The sequence below is a fragment of the Oryctolagus cuniculus genome, chromosome 8, assembly GCF_964237555.1.
Source record: "Oryctolagus cuniculus chromosome 8, mOryCun1.1, whole genome shotgun sequence".
Classification (NCBI taxonomy): Eukaryota; Metazoa; Chordata; class Mammalia; order Lagomorpha; family Leporidae; genus Oryctolagus; species Oryctolagus cuniculus.
The window spans coordinates 120,774,818-120,793,929 of record NC_091439.1 but is presented as its reverse complement, the minus strand read 5'-3'; the positions used below and the strand labels follow the sequence as shown (position 1 = coordinate 120,793,929).

Genomic DNA, 19,112 nt, shown 5'->3' with positions numbered 1-19,112 from the left:
ACAGGAGAATTATTTCACCTACCCAGGCTTTTACAGTGAAGAAACAAGTCAGTCTTCACTAACATCATTTTACTATTTTTGGAAGCAATGCTTCAGGAAGATGCTTAAGTTTAACTTATGAAAGAAAAACAATTCTCACATCTTGAATTTTTATGTCCTTTTGCGGTACCTCAGTGAACAAAGATGATTTTAAACTTAAAAAGTTTTTCTATTATCCAAGTTAAGAAATATTAAATGAAAGTTATTAATTTTGAAATGTCTGCAGCTCCTCTTAGAACCTTGTCATACTTTTATAACCAGGAGATTATAATAGATTTTGTACTAGAATCGACTTAGGTAAGGAAAAACGTATTTTGCAAAAGTAAAATCACTTCCCAGTATGCTTGACAGAAACAAGCTCTCCATGTTCATTTGTGTGCCACCACTGAAGACGGGAGTGAACTCTGTCCAGCGGTTCCTCTCCAAGCGGTCCACTGCTGAATTCCTGGGAAGGTCTTTCGACTGGGCGCAGCTGGAGTTCCGCCTTCCATTCGGATCCTGCTCTCCTTCACTGCTGGGAGGTGGCTTTGGGTTTGCCCTCCTATGAGAATCATTGCCATCTCTCTCCTCTCATCAAAATGCTCCCACTGTTCATATAGTTTTAAAATAACCTGATAATTTCCAAAATCTTCTCCGAATCCCCAGGAAGCTCAGCAAACCACTGTCGGGCACTCTTCTGCTGCACAGCACAGGCCACGTGGAGGTGAGCTGTGGACAAAGTTCCCTTCGGTAGGCGTCTCTCACTGCACCCAGCAGGGGGAAGCAACGCGGCTTCTTAGCCCATGCCCTGCACATACTGGAGCAAAAGTCTACGAGGGTAATAAAAACCCAAGCAACAGCCCGTTAATTCTAGAATATGGAGTTCACATTCCAATATAGGATTCATCCCGTGAGCAAGTTCCTTTGGAAAAGCATCTGCAAACCCACCTTCCCATACAGAAGTAGCAGCAGGAACCGATCTTGCGTTTGCGACTACTCCAAATTCCTCTCCTTCGGGTGCCAAAAGCACACAGGTAGAAGCCATTCATACAAGATTTATACTTTTCCGAGATTATCTGGCATAGAATGTCTCAGAATAGACTGTAGCAGTGACAATAACTTGTCTTAACTTAAGATGTTCACCTAATGCCTAGACAATATTTGTAAAAAATATTTGTAAATTTCCAATACTCTTCTTCTGAGAGGAATTTCAAGTCCTTCTGGCACCCCTGCAACAGCTCTTGTTTATCTTGAATCCGATGCAAATAGTGGGAGCTGGGCCAAGAGTGCCCTGCCAGGACGCAGCTTGCCCTGATGAAAAAGCACCAGCCCGTGGAGCTGCCTGTGGAGCCCCCATGGCCCCGCTAAGCTCTGCTCAGCCTTTGGGAAAAGGCTTCTGACCAGCTTCTCCAGAAACCAGAGTAAAAGCTCTAGGATTCAAAATCTTAAAGCCAGCAAACAACCTGTAATTTAAAAGCAGGGAGAAAGGAGAAATGCACTCTCTACATGCTCTCCCAAACACAATGCTCAAGAATGATTCCAGCAAATGAAAGCTGAAACCATATCATGAAGTAAAGGGGAGAACAGAAGTAGTTCAATACCCGTGGCACCAGAATCCCCAAAACAGAGGCCACACAGCACTTGCTGAGTTTTGAACGTAAGCCAAGAGCTGTGCTAGCTCATTTATGTCACCTTGCGCTCCAGTGTCGTGTCCCCTTAAAACAAATCATGCTGAAGCCTAATCACCGTGTGTTTCTGCACTCATGACTGGGATGGGGTATTCTTTCAAACAGCCTTGGCAGAGGGAGTGGTTCCCATGTACATTCAGCACATGTAGGGCCTCCCACGTGAGAGGAAATAGGAGTGGGAAGCATTGAAAAATCATTGGATAATTAATATATACTTAATGTCATCGGTGTGGCAAATGAGGATGCCTGTGACAAAAAACTAAAAAAAAATTATTTGTGATCTCCCTACCAATTATTGTCAGATATTTTCATAGTTCTCACAAGAGCAAGTGGTTTGCAATTTCTCTTCTTCTGTTGCCCCTATCTTTTGACACAGTCATAAGACGTTGCTCCAGATAGGATCACTCTGACTACTACTTGGTGATTCACCTTTCCATGTGACCTGCAGGGTCCTCGGTCAAGTCTGTTGTGCTATTTTCTTATCTGTAAAGGTAAATGCAAGGTGTCGGGCGCATAACAATGTCGTGAGCAGATCTAAACTACTGCTCAGCTTTCCTTACAAACGATCTGATTAATACTAAGATGCTGTTACTCCCTTTTAATTTCATCAGTAGTATATTATTTATAAATAACTAATGATATTTAAATATAATAAGCATAAATGCATTATTTAATAACTGATATGGCATTTGAGCCTAATGAGCATATTTAAGTACTAACTAAAATAGTGTGTAAAATTTGCAAATCATGTTTTTTGAGGTGAAGGAAACTACTATGATTTGAATAGCACCTTTATACACTTTATCTCATTTGGTGGTATCAACAAGACTGTATCAGACAAGGTAAGTTTTCCTGGTTCTCTATTATATATGAAAAATGATGCCTCAATATTTATACAAAGCTACTGGCTTAATAATTGGCCGCCCAGGATAACAGTGTTATTCTGACTTTAAACCTAGGACTCCACTGGTGTAGCTGTTAGTCTGTTGAAAATATTCTTTGTTTGCTATTATCTCATATTTCAAAAAATTAAGGAAACTTTATATTCGTATATGAGCTAATAACCTTTTAAGCTGTTGAAAGGCCTACTACACATGAATTAATCCAGAGGTGATAAAACATATAAAGACTTAAAATTTTGAAAAGGTTAGATGTGAGGCAGCTTCAGTACAGGCTCTCAGTGAGTTCTCCCGTTTGGGAAATGCACCCGGCCCTGCGTTTCACACGTGAGGCAGAGGTTATGCTGACTGTCAATGTGTGAAGAATTTCACTCCAGAGGTAGATTAGAGTAATTTCTACAAAGCGATGTTGTTGTCTCAGGTGAATGGTGATTCTAATATTGTAGCGACTTTTGTCTAATTTGATATTTTTAGAGAGGTAGATCATTAGCACTCTGAAAGCATAGTAATCTGTTTCACAAATAGAACCAGACTGCTGGTGATTACAGATTCTTCTGGTTTCAGTAGCCGACATCAATGATCCTGCTATGCAGTGAACTGTATGTTCTTGAGGTGTTAGTGAGGAAAAGAGTGATCCTTTGCTTTTCCATTTTTCTTCCCTTTTGGACACTGATAAAAGACAATGGAAAGTATCATAAAGTTGTATTTCTGACAGATTTTTACCTTTAGGAGAACGCCTGGTTGTGGCTAGTTTTGCTTTTTTTAATTTTTCCTTTCTCTGAGTTAATACTGGCTACAGCAAGATAATATGATTGCAAAGGAAAGTCAATATTCAGAGAAATAAAACCTTGACTGGGTGACCCATAAGTAAGTTGTTTAACTGCATAAGGAGTCTTCAAAAGTTCATGAAAAATGCGTATTATGAGCAAACTAGGCATGGATTTCAAATAGTTTTGCACCAAAAGGATCTTATTTCTTAACTTAGCTTTTAAAATTTTTTTTGCAAAATTTTGGAATACCCTTGTATAATGAGGGTAGTGTCTATTTTCCTGTTAATGAAAACACGAACAAAAATTTGGAATTTATCTGGACAGACATATGATTAATATTTATTACCAAGGTAAGGGCAGCTTTATTGAGAGTGCTTTTTACCTCTAGCTGTTTTAAATAAGTGTCTTGCATAGTGTTTCTATTCTATGCAGTGAATAAAAAGATGTAAAAACCTGTAAAACAAGAATTACATGGGAAAAAAACCCTCGAGGTATCATTTACCTGGGTTGAAGGCATTGCATTGTGAGAAGGTGTTGTGGAGACCTTGTTTGAACGTCTGCTATAATTTACTTGGGGCATGGAGACAAAAGCAGCGCTGCTAGTCTTGATTGGTTTTTTATCAGTTGGTGAACAGGTTTCTACTTATAAAATGAGGTGCATTGATTACACGATAGAAAAATAAGAGAATTTAGATAATTTAGTTGCATGTAGCTGTAATCATTTTAAAGGTTTAAAGTATTTGGAACTAAATTTTGATTTCTCAAGGGTACCTTGTTTTATATAGACATTGATTTACAGTGTAAATGTTAATCAATGTTCTAATAAATAGCAATTAATAAGTGATCTCATGAAGTATATGTATCAGAAGGTATAGGAAGAAGAAGATGATTAAAAAATATTGATGGTCATCAAATTACATGATAAAGAGTCTTTATCTCTGAATTTTGAATATTTAAATTATTCTTTCAACCATTTGCCAAATCACACAACAATGCCTGGAAATGATGATCACCCACTCAAAGAGGGCATTGCACTGCTTTTTTTTTTTCTTTTACTTTTTTTTTTTATTTGACAGAGAGAGAGACAGAGACAGAGAGAAAGGTCTTCCTTCCGTGGGTTCACTCCCCAAATGGCCACTATGGCTGGTGCACTGTGCCAATCCGAAGCCAGGAGCCAGGTGCTTCTCCTGGTCTCCCATGCGGGTGCAGGGCCCAAGCACTTGGGCCATCCTCCACTGCACTCCTGGGCCACAGCAGAGAGCTGGACTGGAAGAGGAGCAGCCGGGACTAGAACCCGGTGCCCATATGGGATGCCAGCACTGCAGGCAGAGGATTAACCAAGTGAGCCACGCACCGGCCCCCATACTATTTTGTTTTAAAGAATATTCAATTGGCTCTTTATTTTTATATGATGAAGCATTGGGAAGGCCCCTAAATATTTCTTATATGAACTCAAGTCCAACTCTACCTTCAGCTATACATTACATTTGGGGTGCTTTAATATAATTTTCTTCATTTAAAAAATGTATTGGCTGCAATGATGGACAGAGTAACAGTTAAATTTTGGTAATTTACAAAAAATGAGATCATATGCCTAAGAGATGAAAACTCATCAAAATTCATATGGTACTTTATATTAAAATGAAAATTTCTGCCGTGTCAGTATGCTTTGTTGAATGGGAAGCAGTTATGGATTGGTGCGCACACATACAAACTCACACACACATACACATGTACACATTAGGATATATGGTTTACATTCTATAAAGTGAGCATTAGAAATGTTCATTTATCAACAGTAGAAAGAAAGTGGTTAATGATCAAGAGGGTTATATAACAATTAGAAAATGAAATTGTTAATGTGCAGAGAGGTATTCACTAGAAAAAAAACTATAAACACGTAAATTGTTCCATTTCCTTCACTAAAACTGATGCTTTTGCTTCACTCTAATACTCTCTGTCACTGATTTTTCTGTGTATGTTCATTTCACCCCCAAAGATCTCTTTAACAGATTTATAATCAAGCAAATCAGCCTTTTCTCTTTTTGCTAGATGTGCTTATACTGTTGTCAACAGAGTCCACGTGAAAGGCATCTCAACAAGGTGATGATTTTCCAGCACCTTTGATCTTTGAAGAGGCTCTCTTCTTTCTTTTTCTTTTGTGACTTGGGGGATGCTCCCTCTCAAAACTCCATAAAAGTGTCAATGCTTAAATGTGACTAGCTTCAGTCCCTCCACCTCATGGGAAATACATCTGCAAATAACAACCACTTCGATGTCCAATGCATCTTTGTTCTGTGTGGTTGGCCATATTCTGACTAGGAGAGGAAGGGTAGGAAAAAAGCATGCATCTAATCAAGTGAGAGAAAGTTGGAGGGAACAGCATGTGAGCAGGAATGGTCTGTGCTTGCCCGCTTCCAGTGCTGTGATAAACAAGGGGCTGGCAGGGAAGACTCCTCCTCCTCTCCTTTCTGCCCCTTCTCTCCAGATGAGGAGCACATCTCACTAGCACACGGCAGGCCTGATTTCAATTCATTTTGTTCCTTGCTGGACATTGTAGAAAGTCACCTAGAGTCTCCCGCTTCATACTTTGTGAGTTAATTATTTATTGATATGTTGCAAGCTTGAGTTATTATGAGATGCATTCAAGTCCTGGCTCCACTCTCGATTCCAGCTTCCTGCTCATGCCTACCCTGGGAGACAGCAGGTGATGAATCAAGTACTTGAATCCCTGCTACCCATGTGGAAGACCCAGACTGAGTTTCTGGCTTCTGGCTTTGTCCTGTTCCAGTCCCAGCTGTTGTGGGCATTTGAAGAGTGAAGTAGTGGATGAGAGTTCCACCTTTATTGTCTCTGCTTTTCAAATATATATTTATATATATATATGTGTGTGTGTGTGTGTATTTTTTAAATATCTGTCTGCAAACTTGGAATCTGAAACAAACCCAGTTGGGGATCTCATTGCCCACAACAGTAGAACTGAATGCATTCATCTCCCTGCTCCCCTGCTCTAGCCTGCCCTAAATTGGGAACAAGGCAAGAATGGCCCCTCTCAGAACTTCCTTAGTGTCTTCCTGAAAATCCTAAGCAGTGAAACAGGAGAATCAAAAAAATTAGAAAACATGCATATTGGAAAAGAAGAAGCAAAATCATGCTGACAGTAATTAAAGAAGGCCCGTAGAAATGAAGCCATGTTATTTCCATGCCTGGAAGGCTTTATATTGTTATGATGTCAAGTCTCCATAAGTTGGTTGATGGTTTCTGCAAAATTGCAGTCACAATTCCACTTTGTAGATCTTGGTAATTTTATCCTACAGGTTTTTTGTGGAAATATAAAGTACTTTGAATAACTGAAACAAATTTTAAGAAGGAAAAAACTAAAGGAATAATGGTAATTGATCTTAAGAAGTATTATAAAGCCATGATGCTAACAAAAGTGTGGTATTGGTTGGAAATCTATAAAAATAGATTGGTGGAACAGAATAGGAAATTCACAATGGACTCATATACAGATAAGAAATTTTTGACAAAGTTTGCAATGACAATTCAATGGAGAAATAATAGTTTCCCCCCAAAATTACACTAGAATAATTGTCATCACATTAAAAAATTAAGCTCGACAATATCTTATACCTTACACAAAATTTAACATAGCTATCATTGACCATATAAGTAGAAATGCAAGTTTAGAACTTCTAGAAGGCCGGAGCCACAGCTCACTAGGCTAATCCTCCGCCTTGCGGTGCCAGCACACCGGGTTCTAGTCCCGCTCGGGGTGCCGGATTCTGTCCCGGTTGCCCCTCTTCCAGACCAGCTCTCTGCTGTGGCCAGGGAGTGCACTGGAGGATGGCCCAAGTACTTGGGCCCTGCACCCCATGGGAGACCAGGAGAAGCACCTGGCTCCTGCCATCGGATTGGCACAGTGTGCTGGCTGCAGTGCACCAGCCGCGGCGGCCATTGGAGGGTGAACCAATGGCAAAGGAAGACCTTTCTCTCTGTCTCTCTCTCTCACTGTCCACTCTGCCTTTAAAAAAAAAAAGAACTTCTAGAAGAAAATATAGGAGAAATTTTGATATGTGTGATTTGGGCTAGACAAAGAATTTTTAAACATATCAACAAAATATGAGGAATAAGGCAAAATAAATAAATTGGGCTTTGTAAAAATTGGAAACTTCTGCTCAGTTCTGCTAAAGGAATGAAAAGTTACAGAATGGGAATAAATATTTGTAAATTACATTTCTTGTGGACAAATTCATCTAGAATATATAAAAGGCAATAATTAGTAAAAATTTCAAGCTTACAAATGAGCATATAAAAAAGATGACCAATTTCATTATCCATAAAGAAATGTGAAGTGAAACTATAATGGTATGCTACTTTAATACATTGGTTGTAAGAATGTAAAATTATACAGCCACTTTAGAAAAATTGTTGGTTTCTCTCTTTTTTTTTAAGATTTATTTATTTGAAAGGCATAGTGACAGAGGGAGGTTGCTGGTTTCTTATAAGCATACTGTTGCCTTAGTATGAGTATGTTACAGTTAAGTATTTACTCAAAAGAAAAAGAAGCTTCTCTTTATTCAGAATTTTTCTTATGAATATTCATAGGAGCTTTATTCTTGATCACTAAAATCAGGAAACAACCAAGATATCTTTCAGACAAAATAGATAAATTATATTACATCCATAGAACAGATAACTGCTTAACAATAAAAAGAATTATGGGCTAATACAGCAACATGGGTAAGTGTTAAATGCATTCTACTAAGTTAAAGAAGCCAGATTCCAAAGTTTTCATTGTCTCTGATTTCATTTAGATGACATTCTGGAAAAGCTGGCCCTACAGGAAATGAAAATAGTTCAACATTTGCTAGAGTTTAGAGTCTGGGCACAGTAGGTGAGTGCAAATGTGGGATGTGAAAGAGTTTTTGGATGATCAAAGTCTTCTATAAGAGAATGTATTGGACACATGACACAAAATTCAAAATTGTATACTACATTAATATATTTTTTTTTGACAGGCAGAGTGGACAGTGAGAGAGAGAGACAGAGAGAAAGGTCTTCCTTTGCCGTTGGTTCACCCTCCAATGGCCACTGCAGCCGGCGCGCTGCAGCCGGCGCAGTGCACTGATCCGATGGCAGAAGCCAGGTATTTATCCTGGTCTCCCATGGGGTGCAGGGCCCAAGCACTTGGGCCATCCTCCACTGCACTCCCTGGCCACAGCAGAGAGCTGGCCTGGAAGAGGGGCAACCGGGACAGAATCCGGCACCCCGACCAGGATTAGAACCCGGTGTGCTGGCGCCACAAGGCAGAGGATTAGCCTAGTAAGCCATGGCACCGGCCTTCAGGTAATATATTTTATTACTAGAACTTTAACAAAATCAGCATGAATGTGAGGGGAACCCAACAGGACATGAAGTTTGAAGCAAATTATACTATGTTAGAAAATTACATATTGAAAATGAATATCATAACCACAATAAAGTCATTGAAGGTAAAGGACAGATTGTAGTATTTTGATAGACTATTGTAAAATTAGAAATGAAAAGCATCCAGAAAATGTGCTCTTCTGGGTGAAGGTGTTTCTCATGGGGCAATATCTTAGTGAATTTTAAACTACTTGAATGGTAGCATTGAAAAAATAAGAAAGTGTATTTCACATATTGATAGTTATGGTTTTATTATTCAAGAGAGAAGTTTTAAATAATGAGGAAGTTGCTGGAATTGTGATGTCCATTAGGTCAGAGTTATTGGAATGAAGCTTGTGGATAGTGATAGAAAGATATAGTTACATACATTTATATGAAAAGAAATACATATAGGTGGGTAAAGGTAATTGGGTTAGTGTATAAAAATATTACTTTGCTTTGTGCTCTGAAGGGACTTAGGAGCAATGACATCACAGTAACAAGGAGTATACCTAACATTCAAATCTTGATCTTAACTTTCATTCGAAGGAATCAGAGATCCTTTGAGAAGTAGTTAATTCCAGGGTTGGGGTAGGAAAAAATACTGGATGAGACTAGTGTATCTTGTACCAGCTCAAAGTTAGGAAAAGCTTACACTAAAGGCAATGCTAAAAATAAGAGTCAAGGTGGAAGTGTTCCCAGTGGCCAAAGATAGAAACTTTTGAGCTACTCAACTATTAATGATGATAATGGATTATAAACTCAAGAATGAAATACATACCCTCTTGTCTTTGCTGTATGGATAAATACTTTAGTAAAAATGGTTTAAAAAGACATCTCTTCCAAAAAGAATAATTTTTGGAAATCAGTAAGAGAAAATTTAGAAAGAATAGCAGAATTAGAAAATTATCATCATACAACACCACAGGAATCATCCTACAGGTAAAATCCACTGTAGATATTCAAATCGTGATAGAAAATTTAAAGAGCAACAGGATGACTGGATGTCCTCAGAGTGTTTGCACTCAGTAAATATTTGTTAATTGCAAAGAGAGTCATAGCATCTTCACGGTGAAGAAATCTGCAAAACACAAGTGAGCTAAGTGCATGGTAACTAAGTGATTCTCACCCTCACCAGGAATGACATGTCCACATCATGTCTCCTCTCCTAGGGTGCATGTTAGATGGGTACATTGCACACACGTCCCTCCTAACAAGATCCATTCTGAACCTGATCAAGAAAAATATACGGTTCCGTACTGAAGGACATTCTACATACAATTGATGTGACTCTTCATCAATCTCAAGATCTTAAATAAAGACTAAGCAACCATCACCGATTAGAAGAGATTAAGAGACTTGGAAAATAAATGCAGTGTAGAATCCTACATTAGTTCTTGGAAGAGGAAAACAAAGAATACTTCCAGAAAACCTGGTATAATCCCAATAGTGATTCAGCAATAGTGTTATGATTAGTATCCTTGTGATAACTTCAGTATCATCTTATAAAATGTAAACTGGGAAAGCTGGGGATAAAGCCAGTGGGAATTTGACTTCTTTTTGTAACATGTCTGTAATCTGAACTTTTCTCAAAATAAAAAATTAGGGACCGATGCAGTGTAGGGGTTTAAGCCATGGCTTGAGAGGCCAGCATCCCATATCGGAGCCCCAGTTTGAATACCAGATGAATTCGGACCCAGTTCCCTGCTAAGGAACCTGGGAAAGCAGTGGAGGATGGCCCAAGTGCTTGGGTCCCGGCCATGCATGTTGGAGACCTGGATGGAGTTCCTGGCTCCTGGCTTCAGCGTGGTCCAGCCCTGGTGGTTGTGGACATTTTGAGTTCACACCCAGGCCCACTGGTTGGGGCCATTTTGGGAGTGAACCAGTAGATGTAAGATTTCTCCTTCTCTCTTTTTCTCTTTGTCTCTTCCTTGCTTTGTCATTTTGCTTTTCAAACAAGCAAATATGTTTAAAAAGTTAAAAATGTGTTATTTATAGGTGCAAATCAAGTCTCATGAAATCAAACATTGGAAACTTTAAATCAGAAATTATTACATTGGCTTCCATTTAGCTCTAAGCAGTAGTTAAACAGGATACCACAAGAAACAAAGCTGGAGGGTTAAGAATCAGGTTCAAACATGAGACTATTAAGGGGATGTAACAGAAAACACATCCCCTTTCTGTTTTTTTAAGATTTATTTATTTATTTGGAAGAGTTACAGAGGGAGAGAGAGGGTAGAGGGAAGGAGGGGAGGGAGAGAGAGAGAGAGAGAGAGAGAGAGATATGTCATCCATCTGCTGCTTCACTCCCTCAAACATCCACAAGGAACCAGTGTGCCTGTATGGGGTGCCAGGGTTGCAGGCCGTGGCTTTACCCACTTTGCCACAACGCCAGTGCCTCCTATATATATTTTTTTTTGACAGGCAGAGTTAGACAGTGAGAGAGACAGAGACAGAGACAGAGAGAAACGTCTTCCTTCTGTTGGTTCACTCCCCAAATGGCCACCATGGCCAGTGCGCTCTGCTGATCCGAAGCTAGGAGCCATGTGCTTCCTCCTGGTCTGCCATGTGGGTGCAGGGGCCCAAGCACTTGGGCCATCCTCCACTGCCTTTCCAGGCCACAGCAGAGAGCTGGACTGGAAGAGGAGCAACCAAGACAGAATCTGGCACCTCAACCAGGGCTAGAACCCAGGGTGCTGGTGCCGCAGGTGGAGGATTAGCCTAGTGAGCCTTGGCGCCGGCCCTCCCATAAGTTTTTAACTGTGCTTGGAAGAGCACCTGTTACGGGGGGGGGGGGAGCAAAGCTCTCAGAGCTACAAATGAGTCAAACTGTAGGGGTCTTAAAAAGGGACGGCGTTTGTGTGTAGGGGTTCACGGTCATGATGGCTTTGTGGAGTGGGTCTCACATGTTGACACACTCAAGTGCTGCAAGGTCTCACCAGGCATGTGATCCTGTAGGACTGTCTTCTGTCCCACTCTGAGCCAAGAAGTTTCTTGCAAATCCAAATGGGGTACGAGGAAAATAAACTGCCACATAGGCGGAGCCAAGATGGCGGAATAGTGAGGGCGCGCACCGATAGTCCGGGAAAATTTAGTTTAATAAAAGGGGAGTTACGGTAGCCGCAGAAAAAAGAACCAGGAAAAAATTGCACGGGAATCGTGAATCGGAGGACCTACTGGGAGAACAAGGTCGCCCACCGCGCGGAAGCCAAGTCACGGGACCCAGCCGCAGAAGCCCCAGTGCTCCAAGGGGAGTGCATGCCACACAGACAACAGTGGGGAGACTTGGGACGCTCAGGGCTCCGAGTCCACACATCGGCACTGGAAGGGGAGGTGAGCTCAATAACCCGAGACATTGGTGGGGAAACGGGGGTCAGAATCTAGAGGGGGACCGGAAAGTGCAGCAAACTCACTACCGGAAAGAAGGAAAAAAAAAAGCTTCGGGGTTTCTCTTCCCCCTAACCTTGCAAAGGTTACAAGGCTGCAAGGCTAGAATTCCCAAGAGACAAAGAGCAGGCCTGCTCTCTGGATTTACATATCAATGGGGGAGAGCTAAGGAACTGAGTCACTACAATTCAGTAGCCTAGGCAACCCAGTGGGAGTCCAGAGGAGCCAAAGACTGGAAGCTAAATACCATCAATTCTGCACAGCCCTGCCCTGCGGTGTTACTTACCCCCTGAATAAATAAAATAAATAAATAAATAAAAAGAGAGAGATTTACCACGCATAACCTGAGGGTGTCACCTTTGCACACCCTTAACCTGGAAGAACCAGGCAGAGCTCTCAGGCCACACCCATCTCAAGCCTCCAAGGCTCCTCCAACAGCAGGCAGTCCACTTAACACGGACACAGTATAAATAAAAAAAGAAAAAGAAAAAAAAACGCACAGTGACGCAAGAAGAATTAACTATGCCGAGTAACAAACACAGAAATAGAGGGAGCAAGATCAACGATGACACTATGATGCCTCCAAATAAGCAAAACACCCCAAGCCAAGAGTATGAAGATGATGAGATAGAAGAAATGCAAGATACGGATTTCAAAAAATTTATGATAAGAACATTTAGAAGTTTTCAAAAGCAAATCCTTGAACTACAGAAATCCTTAATGGACAAGATTGAAAATCTCTCTCGTGAAAACGAAATTTTAAGGAAGAGTCAAAATGAAACTCAGAAACTAGTAGAACAGGAAAGTGTTATAGTGAAGAGAAATCAAAATGAAATGAAGAGCTCAATAGATCAAATGACAAACACATTAGAAAGCCTTAAAAACAGAATGGGTGAAGCAGAAGAGAGAATATCGGACTTAGAAGATAGAGCACAGGAAAACATACAGTCAAACCAAAGAAAAGAAGAGGAAATTAGAAACCTAAAAAATATTGTTGGGAATCTACAGGATACTATTAAAAAAACCAACATTCGAGTTCTAGGAGTTCCTGAAGGCATGGAGAGAGAGAAAGGATTGGAAGGCCTTTTTAGTGAGATACTAGCAGAGAACTTTCCAGGTTTGGAGGACAGAGATATCCTAGTACAGGAAGCTCATAGAACCCCCAATAAACATGACCAAAAGAGATCCTCACCACGACACGTGGTAATTAAACTTACCACAGTGAAACATAAAGAAAAGATCCTAAAATGTGCAAGAGAGAAACGTCAGATTACTCTCAGAGGATCTCCAATCAGACTCACAGCTGACTTCTCATCAGAAACCCTACAAGCTAGGAGGGAATGGCGAGACATAGCACAGGTGCTAAGAGAGAAAAATTGCCAGCCCAGAATATTATATCCTGCCAAGCTCTCATTTGTGAATGAAGGTGAAATAAAGACCTTTCATAGCAAACAGAAATTGAAAGACTTTGTGGCCACTCGTCCGGCCCTGCAAAAGATACTTAAAGATGTGCTACACTCAGAAACACAGAAACACGGCCATCAATATGAAAGAAGGGAAAGGAAGAACACCTACCAGTAAAAGAGCATGGGAAGCTCAAAGCATATACTAGAAAATATTTCCGGGAAAATGGCAGGGCAAAGTCACTACCTATCAATAGTCACATTGAACATTAATGGTCTGAATTCTTCAGTTAAAAGACACCGTTTAGCTGACTGGCTCACAGAACACAACCCAACTATTTGTTGCCTACAAGAAACACATCTCTCTAACAAAGAGGCATGCAGACTGAAAGTGAAAGGTTGGAAAAAGATATTCCATGCCAACAGAAACCAAAAAAAAGCAGGTGTAGCCATATTAATATCAGACAAAATAAACTTTAATACAAAACTGTTAAGAGAGACAAAGAGGGACACTATATAATGATTAAGGGTTCAATTCAACAGGGAGATGTAACTATTATAAATGTATATGCACCTAATTACAGGGCACCGGTCTATTTAAAAGATATGTTAAGGGACTTAAAGGGAGATTTAGATTCCAATACAATAGTACTGGGGGACTTCAATACTCCACTCTCAGAAATAGACAGATCATCCGGACAGAAGATCAACAAGGAAACAGCAGATTTAATTGACACTATAGCCCAAATGGATCTAACAGATATATACAGAACTTTCAACCCTACATCTACAGACTTCACATTCTTCTCAGCAGCGCATGGAACCTTCTCTAGGATTGACCACATACTAGGCCATAAAGCAAGTCTCAGCAAATTTAAAAGAATTAGAATCATACCATGCAGCTTCTCAGACCACAGCGGGATGAAGCTGGAAATTAGCAACTCAGGAAACCCCAGAAAGTATGCAAACACATGGAGACTGAACAACATGCTCCTGAATAAACACTGGGTCATTCAAGAAATCAAAAGAGAAATCAAAAACTTTCTGGAAGTAAATGAAGACAACAACACAACATATCAAAACTTATGGGATACAGCAAAAGCAGTATTGAGAGGCAAATTTATAGCAATAGGTGCCTATACCAAGAAATTGGAAAGGTACCAAATAAATGAGCTTTCAGCGCACCTCAAGGACCTAGAAAAACTGTAGCAAACCAAACCCAAATCTAGTAGGAGAAGAGAAATAATTAAAACCGGAGAAGAAATTAATAGGATTGAATCCAAAAAAACATTACAAAAAATCAGCCAAGCGAGAAGCTGGTTTTTTGAAAAAATAAACAAAATTGACACCCCATTGGCCCAACTAACTAAAAAAAGAAGAGAAAAGACCCAAATCAATAAAATCAGAGATGAAAAAGGAAACATAACAACAGACACCACAGAAATAAAAAGAATCATCAGAAATTACTACAAGGACCTGTACGCCAGCAAACAGGAAAACATATCAGAAATGGATAGATTCCTGGACACATGCAACCTGCCTAAATTGAACCAGGAAGACATCGAAAACCTAAATAGACCCATAACTGAAACAGAAATTGAAACAGTAATAAAGGCCCTCCCAACAAAGAAAAGCCCAGGACCAGATGGATTCACTGCTGAATTCTACCAGACATTTAAAGAAGAACTAATCCCATTTCTTCTCAAACTATTCAGAACAATCAAAAAAGAGGGAATCCTCCCAAATTCTTTCTATGAAGCCAGCATCACCTTAATTCCTAAGCCAGAGAAAGATGCAGCACTGAAAGAAAATTACAGACCAATATCCCTGATGAACATAGACGCAAAAATCCTCAATAAAATTCTGGCCAATAGAATACAACAACACATCAGAAAGATCATCCACCCAGACCAAGTGGGATTCATCCCTGGTATGCAGGGATGGTTCAACATTCGCAAATCAATCAATGTGATTCACCACATTAACAGACTGCAGAAGAAAAACCATATGATTATCTCAATTGATGCAGAGAAAGCATTTGATAAAATTCAACACCCTTTCATGATGAAAACTCTAAGCAAATTGGGTATAGAAGGAACATTCCTCAATATAATCAAAGCAATTTATAAAAAACCCACAGCCAGCATCCTATTGAATGGGGAAAAGTTGGAAGCATTTCCACTGAAATCTGGCACCAGGCAGGGATGCCCACTCTCACCACTGCTATTTAACATAGTTCTGGAAGTTTTAGCCAGAGCCATCAGACAAGAAAAAGAAATCAAAGGAATACAAATCAAGAAGGAAGAAGTCAAACTATCCCTCTTTGTAGACGATATGATTCTGTACTTAGAGGATCCAAAGAACTCTACTAAGAGACTATTGGAACTCATAGAGGAGTTTGGCAAAGTGGCAGGATATAAAATCAATGCACAAAAATCAACAGCCTTTGTATACACAAGCAATGCCATGACTGAGAAAGAGCTGCTAAGATCAATCCCATTCACAATAGCTACAAAAACAATCAAATACCTTGGAATAAACTTAACCAAGGACGTTAAAGACCTCTACGATGAAAATTACAAAACCTTAAAGAAAGAAATAGAAGAGGATACCAAGAAATGGAAAAATCTTCCATGCTCATGGATTGGAAGAATCAACATCATCAAAATGTCCATTCTCCCAAAAGCAATTTATAGATTCAATGCAATCCCAATCAAGATACCAAAGACATTCTTCACAGATCTAGAAAAAATGATGCTGAAATTCATATGGAGGCACAAGAGACCTCGAATAGCTAAAGCAATCTTGTACAACAAAAACAAAGCCGGAGGCATCACAATACCAGACTTCAGGACATACTACAGGGCAGTTGTAATCAAAACAGCATGGTACTGGTACAGAAACAGATGGATAGACCAATGGAACAGAATTGAAACACCAGAAATCAACCCAAACATCTACAGCCAACTTATATTTGATCAAGGATCTAAAACTAATTCCTGGAGCAAGGACAGTCTATTCAATAAATGGTGCTGGGAAAACTGGATTTCCACGTGCAGAAGCATGAAGCAAGACCCCTACCTTACACATTACACAAAAATCCACTCAACATGGATTAAAGACCTAAATCTTCGTCCTGACACCATTAAGTTATTAGAGAACATTGGAGAAACCCTTCAAGATATTGGCACAGGCAAAGAATTTCTGGAAAAGACCCGGGAGGCACAGACAGTCAAAGCCAAAATCAACTATTGGGATTGCATCAAATTGAGAAGTTTCTGTACTGCAAAAGAAACAGTCAGGAGAGTGAAGAGACAACCGACAGAATGGGAAAAAATATTTGCAAACTATGCAACAGATAAAGGGTTAATAACCAGAATCTACAAAGAGATCAAGAAACTCCACAAAAACAAAACCAACAACCCACTTAAGAGATGGGCCAAGGACCTCAATAGACATTTTTCAAAAGAGGAAATCCAAATGGCCAACAGGCACATGAAAAAATGTTCAAGGTCACTAGCAATCAGGGAAATGCAAATCAAAAGCACAATGAGGTTTCACCTCACCCCGGTTAGAATGGCTCACATACAGAAATCTACCAACAACAGATGCTGGCGAGGATGTGGGGGAAAAGGGACACTAACCCACTGTTGGTGGGAATGCAAACTGGTCAAGCCACTATGGAAATCAGTCTGGAGAGTCCTCAGAAACCTGAATATAACCCTACCATTCGACCCAGCCATCCCACTCCTTGGAATTTACCCAAAGGAGTTTAAATTGATAAACAAAAAAGCGGTCTGTACCCTAATGTTTATTGCAGCACAATTCACAATAGCCAAGACCTGGAACCAACCTAAATGCCCATCAACGGTAGACTGGATAAAGAAATTATGGGATATGTATTCTTTAGAGTACTATACCGCAGTAAGAAACAACGAAATCCAGTCATTTGCAACAAAATGGAGGAATCTGGAACACATCATGCTGAGTGAAGTAAGCCAGTCCCAAAGGGACAAATACCATATGTTCTCCCTGATCGGTGACAACTGACTCAACACCAAAAAGGAAACCTCCTGAAGTGAAATGGACACTATGAGAAATGGTGACTTGATCAGCATAGCCCTGACTGCTAATGGACAACTAAATACATTATCCCTCATAGTATTTTTTTTTGTCTGTTCTACTTAATATGACTGGTTTAATTCTGTAATTATCACACAGTTATTCTTAAGTGTTGAAAATTAACTGAAATGTGATCCCTGTTAAACATAAGAGTGGGAATAAGAGAGGGAAGAGATGTATAATTTGGGACATGCTCGGGCTGACTTGCCCCAATTGGTAGAGTTGGAAACATACTAGGGGATTCCAATTCAATCCCATCAAGGTGGCATGTGCCAATGCCATCTCACTACTCCAAGTGATCAATTTCAGTTCACAATTGATCATAATGAAAGGACTAAGAGTCAAAGGGAGCACATAAACAAGTCTAGTATCTGCTAACACCAACCGATAGAATAAATAAAGGGGAGAGTGATCCAACATGGGAAGTGAGATACTCAGCAGACTCATAGAATGGCGGATGTCCTAAATAGCACTCTGGCCTCAGAATCAGCCCTAAAGGCACTCGGATCTGGCTGAAAAGCCCATGAGAGTATTTCAGGCATGGAAAGCCAAGACACTCTGGCAAAAAGATCTCTGTGAGTGAGATCCCAGTGGAAAGAACAGGTCTTCAAAGAGGGAGGTGCCTTTCTCTGAAGGGAGGAGAGAACCTCCACTTTGACTATGACCGTGTCTAAACAAGATAAGAGTCGGAGAACTCAAGGGGCTTCCATAGCCTTGGAAACTCATAACTGGTGCATAGGGAGATTACTGATGCCATAAACAGGAGTGTCAATTGGTAAAGTCAACAACAGGAGTCACTGTGCACTTACTCCTCATGTAGGATCTCTGTCCTTAACGTGCTGTACACTGAGGCTTAATGCTATAACGAGTACTCAAACAGTATATTTCACTTTGTGTTTCTACGGGGGTGCAAACGACTGAAATCTTTACTTAATGTACACTAAACTGATCTTCTGTAAAAAAAAAAAAAAAAAAAAAAAGAAAGAAAGAAAGAAAGAAATTATCAATTCCCAACTTGACTCTCACTGGGATTAAACATGACAATAGGTCTGATCTGATTTCATCATCATTTTAAAAAAAAATCATCTATTATTTTTCACTTTATGTTTCTGTGTGGGAGCAAACTGTTGAAATACTTACTTAAGGTATACTAAGCTGATCTTCTGTATATTAAGATAATCGAAAATGAATCTTGATGTGAATGGAAGGGGAGAGGGAGTGGGAAAGGGGAGGGTTGTGGGTGGGAGGGACGGTATGGGGAGGGAAGCCATTGTAACCCATGAGTCGTACTTTGGAAATTTATATTCATTAAATAAAAGATAAAAAAAAACTGCCACATAGCTGAGGAGCTGAGGACCTTGGATTTATCCTTTCTACCTGTGTCTAAACCACAGAGAAAAAGAATCTCAAGTGAGA

General features: G+C 39.9%; 1 pseudogene; it reads right to left on the bottom strand.

Moving 5' to 3' along the window:
• Positions 1–321: 321 nt before the first annotated feature.
• LOC100341670 (cyclin-C pseudogene) lies at positions 322–1,137 on the bottom strand (annotated as a pseudogene).
• Between the last annotated feature and the right edge of the window lie 17,975 nt (positions 1,138–19,112).